The 21,057-nt window shown below is 43.5% G+C and overlaps 1 protein-coding gene across 3 annotated transcripts in view; it reads right to left on the bottom strand.

The window, feature by feature from the left end:
- The window catches only part of GRB10 (growth factor receptor bound protein 10), a 148,598-nt gene that overhangs the window by 126,952 nt on the left and 589 nt on the right, over nt 1-21,057 (bottom strand). The gene's annotated exons all lie outside the window — the stretch shown is intronic.

Below are 21,057 nucleotides of genomic sequence, written 5' to 3'. Positions count from 1 at the left end.
GTGTGCTGGAAGATGTTAACTTGGTGTCCCAGTAACTTGAGAACAGGCAGCGCAGAGGAGGGACACTGAAGTTCAGAAATGAAACACAGGATGTACTGATGCTGCAACTCCCTATAACTTAAGGCAAAAGCCTCAGAAGTCAGGATAGTGAAGATCAGTTTCATGTTTACTGTTTCCTTCAGACAAATACCCAGAGTGAACTTGGACATAAGGCTGAACCCAAAGACCAGACTGGAATGGCATCTGCTATCAGTTCTAATGCAAAATACAGTACATAAAGTCTTTTCTCCCTCTTACCCCCAACTCACCTTAGCTGCAAACACCTTCAAGGTTTCTTGACAAGAAGAAAACATAAGGACCATTTTTGGTTTAGTTCCTTAAGAGATGTTATGTTTGATTTTTATTTTTTTAATGAACAATGTCAACCTCCAAAAGTTCACCAGGCACCATATTTATAAAAATACACACACACACTAAGCAACTGCTGATAGACAACATTTTAAGAGCAGCATAAAAAGACTGTAGTACATTACTAGAATGGAAAGAATTCAGACAAGATTTCTGAAGGAAAACATCAAACTGCCAAGCTGTTAATTGCCATACATACCCTGTCACACCTAAATTGATTTGGACATAGCATGAAAGATGGTAAGTTAGATCAGTTTTCAGAAGCAAGTGCAAGGTAAATTCAGGGAACTGAAAAATCAGGAGGTGACTTCTTTACCAAAAGAGTTAGTTAAAACTAGGTAACATAGACATGGATAATAAGATGGCATGAGGAAGAGTCAGTACAGCTTCTGCAGAAGTTACGACTCAAACCTACCCAAGGTTTATGATACTGTATGGACAAAGACACATTTGGACATTGTCCCCAACAAGGGACTCTTAAAAGAACCTGAGCTACTGTAGTTTGTAGGAGTGGTTCCCCCCTTAACACCCAGCTGAAGGATAAGAATTAAAGGTAGGAAAACACAGAGCATTTTTTCCATACAAGGAGTCTCAAGAATTACTGTAGTGGCCATTCTTTTCAACGTATCCATAAGCTCTCTGAAACCTCACAAATAGGGAGGTGACATGAAGTTTGCTGGCAGTATGACGTGTTCAGTCATTGGAGCTGGAGCTTCACTCAAAGCACAGTGGAACGATCTCATGATCACGAACAAACGGGCAACTGAAAGGGCAACACTGATTTAATTTCCACAAACTCAAGCCAACGTGCAAAAAGAAAAATAACCCTGCCTGTGTGTACTGCTGAAGTAAGTGTCAGGAGTCTGAAGTCTTGCTTGAAAGTATCATCTTAGGGGAAAAAAAAAAAGGCAGACCATACCTCACAAGGAAATAACAGTATTAAGAATTAAGGAACTGCCGCAAGCAAAGCGGAATCATGACAAGTCATTACACCCAGGGCACACCCACTTCTTGAAAACTGTGGGCTGTTATGACACTAAAAGGGTAAAATAGAATTAAAAAGAGTACAGAGAAGAGGAATTCCTAAAGCAGAAACTAACAGACCTGGATCATTCAGTGTGGAGAAGAATAGAGACAGCTGAGGGAGAAGAGAACAGACACCTAGTCAGTTATGGAGGACACGCACGAAGTGCCCAGAGAATGATGATTCCCTCTCAAAAGAAAGGGGTAGGTAAGAAATTTGAGGTGGACAGGAAAATAATTTCCATGGGGTGATTTGACCTATCAATGTGTTAAAACAGTAATTTAGACTAAGCACTGGAGAAAGCTCATCAAGGGATAGTGACTATAGTAATGGAGATGCATGCTCCAAAGAACTGCAGTACAGCTCACCATGAAGCAGAAAGGCCTAAAAGCAGAGGAAAACTTGCAGGCTTTCTACCTAAGCAACTGCTACCGATGGCCGAGACACACACAACACTGTTAACTAACACAACAACTTGGTTAACCTGCGGTCTGGTCCGCTACAGCTACGCTTATCAAGAGGAACAGCCATAACTGTGTCACTCTCATACAGATTATTGCCCTTTTTCCCTGATGGAGCCCTGTACCAACTCCATTTTCAGACAGAGAAACCGAGACAGCAGAAAAGGATTTTGAGGTCACCCAGTAAGCCCCAGGCACAGGCACCGGCAGAAGGCGGGTTTCTGAGCCACGACCTCTGCATTCAAGACATTGCTATTCCCAGCTGCCAGCCCCAGGTCCTTCTGCTCCAGGTCACGTGCCCCACCAGAGACAGCAGGACGGAGGCCTACTTGCCCCTCAGCTAGGCTCATTAACGTAGCCCTTTCACACAAACTAAATTCGCAATTCAAGTTAACATCATGAATTATTTTTTTTTTTTAATTAATATTCCTGGCAGTGAATTGCGGGCACTAGACATTAACCTAACTGAGATGGTGAAGGAGAGCTGGAGGGACAGCCACATCACAGAGAGGTCCAGAAGCACAACCTCAGCTCTGCCACACGGCATCCTCCAGAAAATACTGCATCAGTTTAACAGATTTGCACCTTTAACAATTTGGCACAGACCTAAAAACTACAGTTGCTAGGCATCCTCCATGTAACATTTACTTTAAACAGCAAGTCCCGCAGGCTACTGCAGTATGCAGAAGGTAGAATCCATGTAGCTTGCGAGTTGACAAGCACATGCCTGAATGCTGGCTGTCTACAACGCAAAACAAGTACTGCTTCGCCAGGGTGCCTCTCCCACTATTTTCATGGGAATTTACTATATCCAGGATGTGACATGTTTCAGCACTGAATACAAAAGGTGCCATTTTCATAATGGGTATCTAGGAAGTTTCTTTCTTTGCATTTCAGGCCAAGACAAGAGCAAATCGAAATCTAAGATTTTGAAGAACATGAAGCTTCCTGCACAAATCTGATAAAGTCCTCCTGAAATCACAATGCAAGTTCAACACCATACTGAAAGCTGTTCAGAGACCACAGCTGAACAAGGCCTTGAACTCCTCTTTTATCAGCTTTTTATTTTGAATAAAATGAAAAGCTACTTTCAAAATAGCATGAGTCTCACAACACCAAAAAGATTCTGGCTTTTTCATGTTCTCAAAATAGCATGCTAAAAAGACATCTACAAAAATAGAAGCTTTAGGTGCATTTAGCTTTCATCTCGAGCATCAGCACAAGTCTATCCAATGCAGCATTTGCATAAGGCTACATACACAACCCTGTCCTGATGAGCAGCAGAGAATTGGGATCAAATGCAACTGATCACTTGAAAGCCCTCCCAGACCAGAGGATTCGGATGCTGGAGCATGCTTGCTCCTTCCCCACCACCCCACACGCCCTGCGCACAGAGAAATTCAGATTCCTCTAACTTGCTTCACTGAAATCTGAGCGATCTAATAGAAGGTGGCAGCAAGCAACATCACCAAAAATAAAACCATCAGAGAGAAACTACTGAAGTGTAAAGTAATGCTTTGTTTCAGGCGCTTAAACGTGCAAGTTATTTCCACTGTACTTCTTGACATTGGAAAGCAAGCAGCACAAGCACATTTCAGGAACCATACTCCCTTCTCCTCTGCCCCCAGTAGGCAAACCAGGGGAAAAGCGACCATCTTCAAACCAGCCCCTCGGCTCCTTGGCTGCCCAGATTGACCCTCATCAATGCCCTTCTGCACGGCAGGGCAAAGCTTGCTTGCTGCGACAGGGAGGGCACCGCGCAGCAACTCTCGCCTCCTGCTCCCTGCCTTCTAGGAATTTCCCAAGCCACCACTGGAGGATTAGGAGCTGTAATGCTATTAAACACTGCAGTATCAAAATCTGAACTAAAGCACACAAAGTCTGCCTTAAGAGGAGGATTTTTTCAATCTTTTTTTAACTTCTGGAAAAGCGTCTAAGGAACACAGTGAGGAAGCAGCATCAAAACTGGCAACTCCGCAAGCAAAACAGCAGAGTTTACTTGCACATTGCAGCCTGCCTGCTACTTCAGATTACTGACTGCAGAGCAACAAGTTATTCTCTCCCTAATTGGGTCCCAGTCTAAAATAGTCCCGTTATTTTTAGTATAGTACTTAAGTATCTGAACTGTGCCCTGTACTGCCAAAGCTGGCATGTGTCCCTGGCCATACCAGGAATTCCGATATTAAACAAGAACACACACGCCACATATCCAGGCCGACTTTTGTTCTTCTGCGTTGTCTTTAGTGGGTCATTTTAAACACTTTAAACACTAACAGCCAGCCAAAAACGGCACAGGCTTATACGCTAATTCTGCATTTAAAGCCTCTCTACCAGCTACTGTGCAACAGGAGAATCAACCCAGCAAGGGAAGAGAGAGGGTTGCGATACCACTGATTAGTTAAAGAGACAGTCAGTTTGCCCTTAGCAGGGTAGGGCACAGATAGAAGATAAGAATGGGATTATTTCACCCCTGTTTTGCTTGTTATGGGTCTGTACACGTTCTGGGGCACTGGAGGAGAGGAAAAATCCAAAATGCATCCTGTAACTCATCCCTCTTCTGTCCCCTTCCACACTGCACGTACACTATGGATAAATTTAAACTAGTCAGGAAACAAAAGGCCTGTGTTAAATATGTTTACACACACACAGAAGGAGGATTATGTAAGCTCTGTCTAACAAACAATATGCTTCTTCTGCAGAAGAAGTGAGAGATGATCAAAGCAAGACTTGTGCATGTTTCCAAGTCAGCCTTCCCACCTTCCATCAAAGGGGTGACAACCGTCCTGCAGCATGCTAATTCTGGAGCACAGAGAGCAGAACAAAAGCTGAAATAGCCACAGGCTGCTCCAACAAAGACTACCTGCCTCCGTGAGCTTACTGCTGCTTACCTTGCACTTTCATGGTAAGATTGTTTTTGTTAGACTGGGAAGAACAAATTCCCATAAGGAATTTACTCTGTCCTTTTATCAAGTACTTTGCAGAAGGGAAGTCAACTCTATGAAAGAGCTTTCAAGACAAGATCCTAACCTGAAAGACGGCTGCTAGCCAAAAAAAATTTGTTAAGTCTCTTTTACCACTAGACCATCTGTTCTTGAAACTGTACGTTCCTTTTCAGAAGGGTTCTTATTTTGTGAACAGTATTAGCATTGTCCACTGTCTCCACTCTAAACATCCCCTTATCCAACATGCTTCTAGATCTGATGGTGACACAGGACCAAGCCTCTAGTTTATCATATGATTATCTAGCCATTTTGCGTTCATCGGTATATTTCATTACTTTCTATTTTAAACTATTCTAGTCTCAGACAGCAGCAGAAGCACCATATTAAAACCTTACACGGCTTCTGAATTACGGCTGAGCTGATCAGGGGCATTACGTAAATGATGTTCTCAAACCCAAATCTGACAAAACCAGCTGAGGTGGAGATTCAACCTTTTGGCATTTGCCCATTAACCATTTCAATGGGTTGATTCTGGATGAAAGAACTTATCTTTGTACTTAAAGAGAGCTTTCTGCCACTGACTGTACTCTCTCATCTCCCGTTTTTAATTGGCTTCCAGCTAATCCTCAGACCCAAGATGTTTAAGTTTTGCTTTGCCCACATATGACCAAAAGCAAGCAACAGTTAGTTCTTCTACCTTGCTAGCTAAAGAGGTCTAGCAAAGTCTTGTTTATCTGCACTCCACTAAAAGAGCAATAGCTTGAAGAAAATTATTGCAATACCAAAATAAGTGAAGGTGAAGCAAGAGACATCAAAAATATCAAAAACTCATTCTGTAAGTCCACAGCAATAAAATAATGATTAAGGGAAAGGTCAGTCCACTCATCGCTTTCTCAAGAAAGCTACAGGTCACAAGGCCAAAACAAAACAAAAACCCCCTAATACTAGTGATGATAGGACAGAGGGGAAAGAAAATAAAAGCACACATCAGACTACTTAGATGAATCAACTTTCTGTCAAATTAGCTGGTTTTCATGAAATTCGGTCATGAACATGTTGAACAGTTTGGGTTTTTCTTAAAGCTTCAAACCATTAGCAGTTATTTTTGAGAGTTCGTCGAGGATTGACAAGGCAAGAGAGGCTGGAAAATGGCAAACAGTGATATCCTAAAGAAGTGGGAGGGGAAAGGAGTGGAGAGAAGAACGTGAAGAATGATAGTTGTTGCTTATTTGCACGTGGATTGCCATTAAACCCATCTGCTAGCACCAAGAAGAAAATAAGAGATCGAACTCAACAAAAACTCATTGTTCATGGATAAGCCAGGTCAAACCAACTCAGCTTCCTACTATGGCAGAATAACATATTTTAGGAACATAGATGCAGCAGACACTGAAGCTTGACGTTAGCAAAACCACATCAAAAGATTCAAACCCCATTCTTACGAAAAATTAAGAAAACTTTGTCATACAGTTACCAATGCAGTCATCTTATGGCAGATTTGAAACTGACTGGATAACTGCACTGACTTACCATTTGCTCGGAGTCAAAAAATGGAAAGACGCACAAAATAGCCTGACATACTGAATAACCTCTGCAGAGATCTGCCCTGGTCCCACACTGTTCTCATACGTGTGGGATCTAGATCATACGATCTAGAAAACGAAGGAGAAAATGACACTCATTAAACTTGGGGAAGCTGCTAACTTAAAGCTGCCAGCTTGCTGGAAGACTGAATTCAAAGCAAGTTTTAGAAACTGGAAAATTCTTTGTTGAGAAAGAGGCAAATACCATACAGGAACATATAGAGGAACATATGTGAGAATCGTGAAGCAACAGTTATGGTCTACTCATGGCTGATAAAGCTTCCAGCACGATACTGTATCCAGTCTTCAGCAAATTTCAGAAGAGATCAACTGGAAAGAATCCAAGCAAAAGGAATAGGAACATCACAGAATTAGAAAAACATGACATCTGGGAGGAAAAAAGAAAAATACAGAATGAACTGGAGCTCAGCCAAAAGAAGATAAAGTAAGGGTCATGATTATATCTTTCAAATATTTGAAAGCCTGCTGCAAAGGAAGAAGGAAGAATCCGTTCTCCATGCCCACAACTTTCAGAAGAAACAGAAAGGTTTAAAAAGCACAAAGAAGATTTAGGAAAACATTACTGGGTGGAGTGGCAGGGAGGGTGTGGTGTGAGGGCACTGGGGAAGAGGAAAGAAAAACACCAAGTCAAAATTGCTAAAAGAAAAAAAACCAATGAGTCAGACAGACAGACTGTCTGGGGAGTATGTGGAGTTTCCCCATCACTGTCACTAAACTGCTGTCAAAAAACACAACTATACTCCAACTTTTCATTGACTAGTTGACCTCTCTAAAGTCTCCTCTCCAGACCTAGGACTGTGCTACAAGAAAAATAATCTTAACACGGATGTGTTGTCTCCTCTCTTTCTTATAAGGACATTACCCAAAGTGAGAATACCAACGAGCTGCATGCCAACTGTAACCTTCAGAGCTGAGGTGTCTTAAAAAAAACCAACACAAAACCCAAAAAACAACCCACTGCAAATCTTACATGTTAAAATATCTTTTTAAAAAGTCTAACCCATGTACTTGCCTCTGTTGATACAAGGATCCAACTATGTCCTAACGCTACAAACAAACCAGAACCTGACAGAGAGGCACGTGGCCAACACCCTGCAGAGAGCAGCACTGGGAATTTTGCTCTCGAGTCTCACTCTGGAGGACAAATAGCAGAAACACCACTTTTGACTCTAATGTCTTGAATATTTTTATATGCTTATCTACAGCTCATAGATTGTGGCTCAAAATCTTAAGGTTTCACTGGCTGTCAGGTTTTTGAAGGGTACAAGGAACAGAGAAATTTCTTCTTCCAGAAGAGCATGGAAGAGAATCATCTATACATGGTTACCCCAGCACAATTAACTGAAGCCAGTACTGTAAGGTGCAACCCTATCGTTCTGCAGCTTGGCATTAAGACTTACTCAGTAGCAAGCTTCTCTGAAGGTTGGGGGAGGGGGGAACCACCAAAATCTCAATCCCTTCTATTTTTTTTTTTTTTAGCTCATGCATTGTGAGCATTGAGCTGTACCCACCAGCGTATTCCAAACGGCATTTGCATTTGTTCTCACTATGTAAAACCTCTGGGAGTATTTACAGGAAAGAAACTCTGATTAGACATAACTGCAAGCATTATCATCTTATTCAGCCAATTTTCTCTCTCCAGTTCCCCTCCCCACACACCACAGTTTGGCCTCCACCATTTGCATCAATGGAAGTAGCTGGGGACGGGCATTTCACAAATCTCCCAAATCCACTACTCCCGGGTACAAGACTTATTTTAGCCTTTAACCATGCAACTGGAAGATATTTAAGCATGCCACAGAGGCTTAGGGGAGGCTTTGGAATTGCATTTGCTTTATATCGTACAATGTCAAAGAGACAGTTATTTGCCATCTTTTCTTGAGTATCCCAGAATAAGATGCTGATGCAGGAATAAATATTTATAAGGCTATTTCATACAGTTTTCCTTAAATCTGCCTAGATCTAACCCCCTCTTGTTTTAAGAAGTAGGAATTATATGTAAATATCACGGCAACAGCAAGGAGGATCTAAGAGTTAAGATCAGGTTTCTATGCACAGGAGGGGCCCGCTGTGGATTTACAGGATTAGCACCAGTGCCCTTCCCTCACTATCAGGAATGACTGTCTGCTCCCCACTTTGCATCTTTACAACTGCAGATACTGGGATCTTGGAGTACGAGGCTGACAGTCAGCAAAGGCAAAGCACTAGTCACTCCTAAAGAGTGACAGGGCTGGGAAATGAAAAAGAAGGGAAAAAAATATTTTTTAAGAAATAAAATCAATAGGTGTAAACAACTTAAGTCAAGATAGCTGAACAGGCATTGCCATTTCATGGAGTTCAGAAGTGCCACCATCTGCATTCATAGCAGAAGCATTTTTGCTCAGGCACCTCACCATGTGGTAAACCCTGGAATCCCCGGCTGTCCAAATGGCCACCAGACCACAGGACATGGCAAATAAACATCTACTCAGAAGTGACACTTGTGGTTTAGACCAGGACTGAAGTCAGGCCAAGTTTTAGACATAAATTAGCTACCTGTATCACAAGTGGGATGTTTACTATGCATTGTGGTATAAATACTCGGTTCTTTCCCAATTTTTTTCCTTCTTCCTAACACTTCCTCCACCTTTGAAGAGGCAATCATCATCTGAGAATTTAGTTTCCAGGAGCTGGGACGTGGAAGCAAACGCAGAGCAATACAGCCATCACACAGGCAAAACGTGGCCCCCAGAAACAGCAGGCTTTTCCCATACAGACGCCCGACAGCAGCTCCAAGAAAGCGTTAGCATTACTCCGAGAAGAGAACCATATCAGTAATCATTTTCAGAGCCATGATCTAGCCCATCACATCATCTTCACCTGAGGGGGGTGACCAGCCTGCTTTGCCTTTTCTCTCCCTCACACTAGAAATACCTACATGAATATGAAAGTCAATTTGATTCCTTCCCCTCTCACTTTGCTGAGAAGTGGGTGCATTGCGGGGGGATCAAGTCAATTAAAAAGTTGAGTTGTGTCAATATTGCCCTTCTTTGTGCCTTCTCTTCTAGGCTCTCACCGTGTCTCCCAAACTCTCTCCTTTAAAGTAGCTTTGCCTCTCCCTCCCCTCCCCCTGCTGCAAAACACACACGAACAGAGAGGTCGCTTGGAAAATGTCAATCAAATCCTCAAAAACAGACTGGAATGGTTCCTAATCTTTCTTTTACAGTAAGTATCACAATAAAAAAAACCCAACCATTTTTAGTTGGTGTTCATTTACATCCAAAATCCAGGGTAAATTTACATTCTTAATTAAATTTTAGGTCTTTAGTCTGTATTCAGTTATTGCTCCCTAACAATGGGATGGCTCAGTACTTTCTTACAGGATGCAAAAGGGCAGGGAGACTTTGCAGTGCTCCCTGCTGGAAGATGACATCATAATTCAAAGCTTTATTGGTTAGGTCAGTTTTAGGATATAGCTACTTTGGGCTGTTCTGCTTTGTTTATACAAATCCTGTTATTTCTTCATCGACCAGACAAATCATTAGGGAGATTACAGCCATGCTGCAAAGTCATCTCCATTGATAAAAAAAAACATTTGCAATCCAGGCTGCACTAAGGCAACAAGGTTGTACTCTTCTAATAAAAGTGGCAGAAAGTCATTAAGGTTCATTTAAAGCTACCCAGAGTATTCGGTTAATTTTAAACTGCTAATGGATTTCAGAGGCAGCATCTCAGGTGAAAGTCACTTTTGATACAATCCTTTCAGTCCACTGGTTTTCTAGGGACCTCATTCAACATGGCTAGGGTGTCAGGTAGCACGAGTTACCCCATTACAGCAGTACTTCTTTTAAAAGGATCCCAGAAGACCGTAGGAAGACATAAGCCCCTCAGCTCTGCACACGGCCACAGCCCTGCGAAACTTCCACGCTACCACCGAGCCCACCGGCCCCCTGGCCCAGCTTGGGACTACAGCTCCCATCACACATTCCAACATGAACCAGCCCTGCGCACATCAGGTTGCTGAAAGGCTGCGTCGTAAGGTCCCAGGGGTACCAGTGAAGTGTTCAACGCATGTGGGACGTGGCACAGAAACCCTGGTGTGTTTTTAAGGAATTGCAGAGGAGATATGCCCCACTCAGGTGCCATGAAGGGGCTGTATAATATAGTAAATATAGTAAGAGTACATACTCCACTCACTAAACCAGTAAGTTTCCAGTGAAACCATGCTGACGATGCCCTAATCCTGACCTGCAGAAGGACATCTGTCAACCCCCAACGATGAGAAGCAGCACATTCCTTTCACCTTTCCTTCATCTTCCCACACCATGTAAATAGTCAGCTTTATACACAGATCAATTATAAGGCCTATGCCAAGCTCCAGCATACCACTGAACTACGTCAAGGCTCATCAAAAGATTCTTCATTAGCAAGTCTTCAATATCTGTAAAATATTCCAGAAACTCTGTACCGCAGACACAGTCTCCACCATTAAAACCTGCTTTAACTCACAGTGTCAGTACAGCACATTAACACAGTGCAAAGCACAAGCGGCAAACTGGTCTTACTGCAAGATCACCTCTTTTTTGGCACACTTTTTCAAGACGCTGCCTCTTCTACTTTACAATACTGGTGCTCACCACCAACTCCAGCTCCCTGTACTTAGTCACCGCTGGGGACTTCTGGCAGTTGTCACAACCCCGAGATGCATACACCCGACTGAGAAATGGGGTATTTGGGTAGCCAGGAGGGGAGACAGCATGGCCACAGGGCTGCTGGGAGCAGAAGATGATACTGCTGAAGAAGGAGCTGCAGGGAAGCAGCCCTGGCCTCAGGACAGGACAGGGAACAGAGGAAGCTGCTTTGGGAACCTCTGCTCTTTCTGCATAGCAAGCCAGGATTTAGAAGAGTTTGCAAACTCCTCACACAAAGCACACGCTTCCTTGCTTGGCTTCAGAGTTAAGAATTAGAACTGCAGAATTAGAGGATACTGGCAGGAAGAGGTGAACTAAGACGAGCTACTGGATGAAAGCATCGTTGCCTACACAGTGCAATGATTTATGGCTCAACCATAGGTTTAGGCAAAAATTCACTCTGACCACACAGCTTGAATGTAGATCCATACTCAAAACATTGACTTTAGACAAGCCGCAGTTGCGCAGAGGAAGAAAGCTTCAGTCCCCACACACTTTTAAAAAAAGTAACTAAATAATTAAAAAAAAAAAAGGTCGTCCCATGGCTGCTTCTCTGGCTGGATGAGTCTTCTCTGAATCACTGCCAAAGTCAGTACAGATACGACATGGCTGAAGTCAACCATACAAGTTGGCCAGATATCCCGAGAAGAGTAAGAAACTTGGCATTTGTATACAACCACGTTAGCGTGCCTATAAAATTACTTCTCATTCATTACTTCCTTCACCTCAATAGCCCAAAAACCTAATACAACTATGCAAAGTGATTGAGGCATTACGAGTAGCATTTGATACAAAACCTGAACTTCTTCAGCAGCTGGTATAGAGTGCTCGAAGTGAAACACAGGGGATGGAGAGAACATTTAATACACATTTTGTCAATCTCCAAATGACTTTGCAAAAGACAGAAACTGTTTTTAGACAGAGGCAGACCCCTGTAATGAAGGCTCAGAAAAGATCTCCTCCTCAGTCAATCCAAGAGTTCATATCTAATGGAGCTGGTACCCAGCCAGAAGACTGAGCTAGTCAATTAGCTCAAACTTTGTGTTAAAATTATGGAAAAAGCCTACCAGAAATGTTTCTGAAGAGAAATGCCAGTCACCGCTGTGCAATCCAGAACCCAAGAACCTGAACTCCAGGTCTTCCCAAGCTCTGTTTGGTAAAATGAAGGAAAGCCATGACATGTCACCTTGCCCCCAAAACGATTCCACGTTTACCACAGGCAAGAATAATAACCAAAATTACTGAAGAACTTATTTTGATTTTCAGTTTATAGGCGAGATCTGCCCAACAGCCACCAAGACCATTTCCTAGTAGACACAAGAGCAGTCACCTCTAGTGCCTTTATTTGACTTCGGCTACAGAAACTCCTCTTGGTCAGAGTGGAGCAGCTGAACCAGCTCGCAGGCAGCTCTGGGATTGTGAGACTAGGAACAGCCAAGACATTCCAGGAAAAAAAAATTGAGCCGGTAACTGGCCTGAAACAAGTATGTTTTACCACAACATTTCAGGGCAAGTCAACCAAATCTCCAGTGTTCCTCATAACACTGTCATAAGTATGAACAGCTATTATTCTTGATATTTCTCATAACATGAATAATGACGGATTTATTACCAGTCACTTCCTCAGTTGCTCTGGTTTATGACTATCGTATAATAAGATACAGCTACACGTACCTTACATAATCTTCCAGGGGAAAAGCTTCCACCTCTTCACATTGCAGATTTTTCACAACAGAAATTTGTATTTCAGTGCTCTAAAAGGAGAAAGTGACTTGCATCACTGGTGGCTGCACACTAACTGTCTCCCTGAAACACTACCGAGAGCTGCCAAATTCACCTGATAGGCTACTTCACATCACCTACAGAATTGTCACCTTAGCTCATCTAAATTTTAAATGAGAGAGACCTGGGGAACAAACCTTGCAACTGGAAGTCAGGCTGTTACAGCACAGGACTCCTTCATTCACTTCACTTTTCAAAACTGCCCATTTTCCAAACACCCATGAGAAGTTCTCCCACTGCTGGGAAGAGGAGGTGAACAAGTAAACCAGGATAAATTATACATTTACCAAAATTAGGTAAGGCTAAGACTAGCAAAGCATCTTGCAATGCCATTCTCCTACCCAAGACTGTATCAGCAGTACTGTTTTCCAAAGGACACTGGGGGAAAGCAGGAGGAGGGAAGTTACCGGACCACAACTCAATCAAGCGTTGCAAGCATCTTCACACACCTGAACTCATCCTGTCATGCACAGCATCAGCAGCAACATTCTTTGCAATGCTCCTCTGACTTTCCATGTGTTAACAATGTAATCCACCTTTGCTAGGAGGGAACTCCACAGAGGTTTTTCCTGACCTTTTTAGCAGCAGCTCTAGAACAAAACATGCATGCTGAATGCAAAACAAGCTTGAGCACACATCAGACATGCCAGCAACCCAAATAGCATTTGCTCTGCACTCATACAGCTCATCTCGTAGCCTCCTTGCTCAATTCTCCTGAAGCCTTTTAGAAAAAAAACCCAATGCTTCTTCTGAAACCTTTCAAATGTTAAATGTCATGACTGTGGGTAATGTTGTAATAGCCTACCAGTAAAGAATATCAAAAGCTATCAGTAGTTCATGAAAATCATGTATAATCTGTGACATTCTATTTTGATCATTTCTAGAGCATAATAATGGGCTATTTTGATTGCTTTCCCCTTAGAGGGCCTTCATTAAGAACTATCATTTAAGAACAAAAACTAAAGTTAGGTGCCCAGCAGCCAGGGAAGAAAAACAAAACAAAACCATACACACACACAAAAAGGAAACCTTCAGCCTCAACTTTTTGGACTTCAGGATTCCTGGAATGAAGCATTTCATCACAGCAGAAAGCAAGACCAAAAGAAGAGGGACTTAAAGTCGGTGAGCTCTTTCATAGTGTTAAAAACGCCTGCATTTCTGTGTCTAGATTATAGACGCTGATGGCAAATATGCCTCTAGCACAAGGTTTAGCAGCAAGTAGTACTTTGTCCTCACAACTGTGCTGCACTGATACCTTTCTCTTGGAAATTCTTTTGTTTACTACACTCCTTGCTGTGACCAAGTACAGTAACTGGAACATCACAGTTCGAGCTGCACAGGAAAAACAAAAGCAACCTGACCCACCGACAAAGCATCTGCCAGCACTTGAGCCACTGTTCTGCAAAATATCAAGGCTTGAATTCTGACATAATCCCCTGACATATCGGGTGATGTCAGCACGAGCAGCTATTAGAATGAAGAATGATCACCCACAAGACATTAATTCAGGAAGAATCAATGGCCTTGCAATACATATTTCTCCCTTAACATTCTCCTAAATGGACTTTAATACATTTGAGCCAGAAGGGAAAGCAGGCCTTTTAAGAAAGGCTTTGGCACAAGACAAAAATATCACAAGCTTCTGAATTTTTAGCTTTTCCAGCTCCTTGAAGTTTAATTCCACACTTGTGCTTTGATATAACAAAAGCTCCTCATTCCTTTCCAAGGATGCTCAAAGCTTTAACAGTGCACTAAGCAAGACCAACCTACAGATTTACCTTCCCCAGTCCTTCTCACCCCCTCTCCCAATTCCCATTTAGGGAGAGAGAACATTCTCCTGCCTGAATCTGTACCTAGTAGTTTGGCAGAGATGAACATCACAGGAAAGAAGCAGAAAGGGGGGGGGGGGAACACCAAGAAAAAAAAAAATCACTTCCCCATTTTTATTTCAGCTCTTGAAAGCCTCTGGTCTGATCCTTTCCAATATGTAACTATCTTGTCCTACTGTCCTCCATTAAAATCAAGACCTGGGAAAATTTTCTAACAGTATTTCCTTTTCTGAAGGATCTAAATCCCTGCTGCCAGTTACTTTTGAAATCTAAACCACTCTAAAAAACATGACGCATGCAACACAGAGCCCAGTTGCAACTTCTTGACCAAGAATATGTTTAATTGTCAAACCATTCCATAACAGGAACATCTGCAGTGAAAGAGATTTGGGTGACATTTCAAGGATTCCCTTCCCCATGGTTTCAAAACCAAAATTAGCACCTGAAGATGACCTAGAAATAAAGCTAACTGAAGGAAAAAAAAGAGCTTCTGAAAAGTTAAGTCAGTGCTACAAACCAACAACATGAGTTAGGACAGAGCTGCAGCCGCTTGATCAAGTCATCAGAAAGGCAGAATTTAGATCCCAGGCATTGAAAGAAGTTTCCAAGTGTTCATCAAGTGCTAATCTCCACCATGAAAAGAGTCTACAGACTTAGAGATTCTCCCTGCTTAGTGATTCTCTCACCAGGGATGCATAATGGAAGAGTGATACTGGTGTCAGAGTATTATTCACCCTTACTTATCTGCAGCCTTCAGCGACCACAGGCTCGGCTTCACAGCAGCCGTTCTATTTCTCCGATTTCTCTGTCAACACAAATTCTGCAGCAGTAAGCGTGAAGAGAGCGCAAGGACCGCACTCTGAAGTTTACTTTGTGAACAAACGTAGAAGTCCCCATTGCTGCTCAGCAGGAGAGTTCCTTCCCACTGGGCTATAGGTTTATTCCAACGGGATGGCATGGCATTTCCTCTACGGTTTGCCTGCCAGGAAAGTAATTTCCTATTTTTGTCCTGTTGAGAACTAGTAGAAGCTGGCATTGATGGAGGCTGGGAAGAATCAGAGGCTGGTTTGCTAGTGGTTTAACCAAACATGTGTTTACAATTACCCCATTCATCATGACCTGCCTGTGTAAAACTGCCTTTTTGGAATTTGCCCATGTTCCTTGGCTTTGGCCTCTGAAAAAGCTGCAACAGACTCACTAAGAAATACATTGTTTGCATAGTACTGCTGGAGCAACAGGACTGTCCAATAGTTAATACTGTAATCATTAACACAACTGTTGGCCATTAAGATCAACGTATCTGCTCAACCTGTTGCTGTTGGCCTAAGGATGACAGCTTAGCAGCAGGAGGGTAAGATAATGGGAAAACCTCTTGCAGTCTTCCCCTGGAGTCCAACAAAAGAATACAACAGAAATAGGACACCGCGTTTCTTTCTCAGATACTCTATAGTATCTGCCCGCAAGAAGAGAACGCAGAGACGGTCACAGTGTTCCCAGTAAATTCGTCTAGGGCATTCATCACCTCTGCATCCAAGGACCACGACTATCACCATAGTCCCAAAGCTCTTTTCAGAACTATACTGCACAGTATAATGAACACTTGCGACTCCCCTCACCCTCTCCCCGATTCTCACTTCAGGAAAGAATAAGCAGAGTCTGTCCTACCTTCATGTGGTAAAGGGGAAATTTCCCACTGCTGAACCTTTCTCCAAGAAGTCAAACTACTCTAGCAAACAAGCCTTATCCCATCATACCTGAACCAGCATAATCTCAAAGCCAGCAGTCTTGAAAGCTTCAGAGAGCTCCAAGAGGCACATTTCACCTCTTTTCAGCTCCAGGAATAATTCACTTCTCTCATTATCAATGAGGTAGACTTTCATGCCACGTGCCTAGATTATGCCAGATCCAGTCTAGCAATCTACAAGCTTGATACAACCTGTAATTTTACTTCATACCATACATCAGAACACTATACATTTTCCTCTACCATTTTCTTCTCTCCAAAGTTATCATTTGATACCCAGAGATGTAATGACTTACCAAAAATGACTTATCAAAGGTTTCTGAAAGGCTTCGGGAAGGAAAAGGTCCCTCACACTAATTTACAGTGTTAGTCGCATGCTGTATTATCCATGCTGCTGGAGAAGGTCTCCTACACTGCTAGGAGGATCACTCACTTAGAACAACCAATCTTCATGACGGCCAGCTTTTGCTGTAGCCATTCAGAAGTGGTAATCTGCATCTCCCCATGCGTTAACTAATTTGGACACAATTAGCAGGTTTCATTAAAAGCTCTCTTGGCTTGTAAATGAGCATCTACGTTGGGTTTTGAAGAACCCACATGATTCATCCTGCCTATACTTCAGCAGGATGTACTGTGCCTTCAGTCCACACTTGAGTCTCTGGTCCTTTCCACTATGGGTAATTTGCCTGTAAAATCCCAAGCAGCCACATAGCCACCGCCTTCTCCTATCAGAAAATGACTCACCCAGTGCTCAAAACCTCATGCTTTTGTAAGAGTGTCTTCCAACAAGTTTTCAAGTTCATTGGCAGCACTGGCTCCTCACCATTAAACAGAAATCACTGGTCTTTTCTGTTACAGAGACCAGGAAAGACAGAACTGTTCACAAGGGCACTACTCTAAAGCAGGGCTTGAACTTGTAATGCCTTCAGTCCTGATCGCCACGTCCATTTGCTCTACATGAACTGATCCATCTGCAACTTATGAAAGACCCTAGGAAAGCAAAGAGGGAGATGAGTTTTCAGGCAATGGATGCACATTGGTGTGAATGTGAAGATCGAGAGTTCAGGATAGCTTAGCACTAGTGGTGACTCACTTCATGAATCCCTCAATCTTCAGTGCTCCTATACACATCGTGAGTCCACAAGCTGCTAGAAACCACAGACGACACCACCTTCAGATGAACATACCTATAGGAAAAATGTAGTGCCTGTCTCACTCTCACATCAGGTTATCCACTGAAGAGACACTGGCCATGGGAATAAAGCATGCCAGCAAAGGGATTGTACATTATATCCAACCAGATCTCAAAGTCAGACTATTCTGATTGCTCCATCACTGAAGAGATAAACAGTCTGTCTGTAGGCAGGATGCTTAACCCTGATCAACAGCTTTCTTTTATGCTGCACTCATAGTGGAATCTGGCTTCCTTGGAATAGTCCTCCCCACATCCACAATGCAACAGAGGAGCCATACTGAGCTAATGGGAGAACTGCTGTTCAAAAAGATCATCCAATTCAACAGATGGCATGAGAATAGGAAAGACCTGGCACGGGATGAACTCAGAAGTGCACAGCTCAACAAGTATAAGGAAAGAAGAGTCAATGAGGTGACAACTGTTTGCTTGATAATATTGTTTCATAACAACCACTGGTTTGGGAGAAAAATGAGGGGAAATGACTACTTTGCCACATCCAAGTCTAGGTTGCAAAGTGCTCTCCTGACCAGCAGGCAGCGCAAGGATGGCAAACCTGTAAATGAAGTTCAATGCTTAGAAGAGGATTCCTTGGCAACTTCATACCTCATAATTCCTAAAATGTTTGTGGAGTTTCACCTTTTAGGAAAAGGATCTCCATTCCTAGATTTCCCTAGGTGAAGAGTAGCAACTGGTATATTTTGGACATGCCCAGGTGCAGATCCAGTTTCCAAGAAAAACAATCCTAACTCCTTAGCCTGCTTTCCTACAGAAGGAGGCTTATGCAATCACACTGTAGCCAAGCCAGTTGGCAAGTTTCATGCAAGCCTGACAGAGGCAGAGGTCTCGGGAGTTACCTTCCTTGTTTGTGAAAACACTGGGCCAGGTGGGTACACGCGAGAAATGCTGTACTGTGAAATGGCATCAATACCCTCATAGCTGAGACAAATCCAAAGAAAAGCAGGCTTTCTTAGTCTTAGCTTGGACAGAAATGCTGGTTTAAAAATGAGGAAAAGCATTTCCCTCAACCCCACTAATAAAGTTCACATAGAGGTTTAGCATAAAAAGGCCAGCAGAAACTGGTAAGGTCTTTGCACCACAGTGTTTGCTGTCACCAGGGAAATTTTTACCTGAGCAAATACTTAAATACATCCTAAAAACGCGTACCACTAGTCATCAAAAGGCAACCCCCTTCATCTGCCCCCCCATGTCAGCTTCCAGGTCTCTGAAGAAGCACCCCAGTGCATTTCACCCACACACACTTCCCAAGAGTGAGCTCAGCTGGCCTAAGGAAAAGTTTTGCCTAGAAATCTGGCCTCATTTAGCACTATCACCATAAACCTCCATAACCAACGCATACGGGGGCACAGCAGAAGGGAGGAGAAGAGCAACAGCATGGTCCCACCCGGTGTGACACTACCCGGGCTAGCCCGCTGCCACCGCTACGCACGCCCAGGGAAGCTGCTGGTGCCTCACAGTCTAGAGGGACATCTGCTAGTTCGGTGCTGTCAGAAAACAAACTCCCAGTGCAACACTCCCATGCTGCTGGCAGAAGCAGCGCGTGACCCAGCTATGCCTTTCCTCTGCCAGCTGGGAACTCCCCGCCTTGGAAGGATCCCTTCACCAGAGAGATCCAGATACTTTTCGCCCATTTACACCCCAAGCGCGGCTCAGAACACAACCAAAGATTTCTAAAAAACCTTTGTGACAATTCTTGCTGGAGTCATTTAAGTGCTCACAAGATAGAGGGCTGCAAACATTTGTTTTATTCACAGAGTGCATGGTATATGCTTAAGTAGAACTGAAATGTAGAGATCCATTTTGCATTTAGGCAGCGCTTTTGGACTACATAATAAAACAACACAGGAATATGCTACTGAAACCCAGGTGTGGCTGTATCTGAGGATGAAAGCCAACTCACACAGCGGTAAGGGAGGGGATATTTTGATTAACAAAACCAAGGAAAACCATGGAAGTACCACAAGATCTTTAATATGTAGCGAGGGCAAACAAGACCTACTTTAAGAACAAATAAAGTCCAAGTGAAGAAAATAAATCAGAGTGTAACATGGTAAAATGATCACTGGAGGCAAGCGTCAGGGTCTGCTGCTCCGTCAGTTTACCGTTTGCAATAAGGCTACCAAACATTGCTCTTCAGGCTTTGCTGTTTGCTCTAGGTTGTGCTGAATTTTAAAGAGTTCGGCTTTAGAGGAAGAAAACCCAAACAGCCTCGATATTAGCATATAACTGGACAGAGACAGCTAGAGGAACATGGCTCTCCCTCTTCTGCTCCAGCGTGAGGTAAGCCCTCCAGAAAGACTAACATTGCACGCAAAGAGCATCCTGCTGAGCCCCTGCACCCTTCCTCGCCCTGCACCTCAAAGTGATCATGAAGCACAGCCAGAACTGCCATTTAAAGTTTCAAGCATATTTCCTTTTTCCATGCAGCTTTTCTAATCTCCATGTGTTTGTGGTGGGTTTTTTTAACCTGTCCTTATAACTCACTCCTTTTAATCCTAGGATTAGCCTTGCTGCCCTTCTCCGTACCTTTTCTAGGGCTTTAAGTACAACTAGTCTCTAGACGCAGGAACAGATTGAGTTGGAGTGTTAAGGCGTCCTTGCTATACATCCTACAAAATCTTTGTTAAAATGAGTAATTGCTCAGCACCTTTATGAGGCAACACAATTTCAACTGTCCCTTAGCAGCAAAACTTAAGGTGGTAGCTACCCACATCCCTCCTATCCCCGTATCCCTTCCCTCAACCCCGAATTCATTCTGCTTTAGTGAAGGGAAAAGCAAACCACATTCTTCGGGGCTGTTTTAGAAAACCTGATCAATGCTGCTTTGACATACCAGCAACACATGTTCCCATTTCAACAAATGGGAACATTTCAGGCAGACCACCACTTTAGATGGAGTGGGGCTCCAGGCTGCTGAATCAGCACTTTCCATCTTGCTGGCAACAGAGAGTTACGCGACGCTTCAAAGGAAAGCAGGGGAAAAGGGGGAAGGGGGGCCGCTGGCACTTAAGCAACAGAAGCGGGCAAGAGGATTTTGCGGGAGTTCATCTGCCAAACCAATTAACTGCAAACTCTTCTTAGAAAGATGCCACAGTTTCAGCCCCAGCTTGCAGTACCGCAGGGATACAATGAGAGAGCCATGCGTGCGCGGCTCTGCCCGGCGGGGAGCGAAGGCTGGAGAAACCGAGCACTCCCCCCCCCGATTTCGGGTCTCCTGGGCTAGCCAGGGGCTCTCCGGCACGGCCGGGGGAAGCGGCGGTGCGCAGAGCTGCTCTCCCGCACACGGCTCCCCGGCTGCCGCCGCAGACCCGCACAGCGGATGAGCAGGAAGGTGGCAGCACTCCGGGATGGCATTTCTGCAAACTGCCCACCCGCCAGCC

The sequence above is a fragment of the Aptenodytes patagonicus genome, chromosome 2 (genome assembly GCF_965638725.1).
Source record: "Aptenodytes patagonicus chromosome 2, bAptPat1.pri.cur, whole genome shotgun sequence".
In the NCBI taxonomy this organism is placed as follows: domain Eukaryota; kingdom Metazoa; phylum Chordata; class Aves; order Sphenisciformes; family Spheniscidae; genus Aptenodytes; species Aptenodytes patagonicus.
Note: the sequence above shows the minus strand (reverse complement) of the source record. Positions and strands in the feature narration are given on the sequence as shown.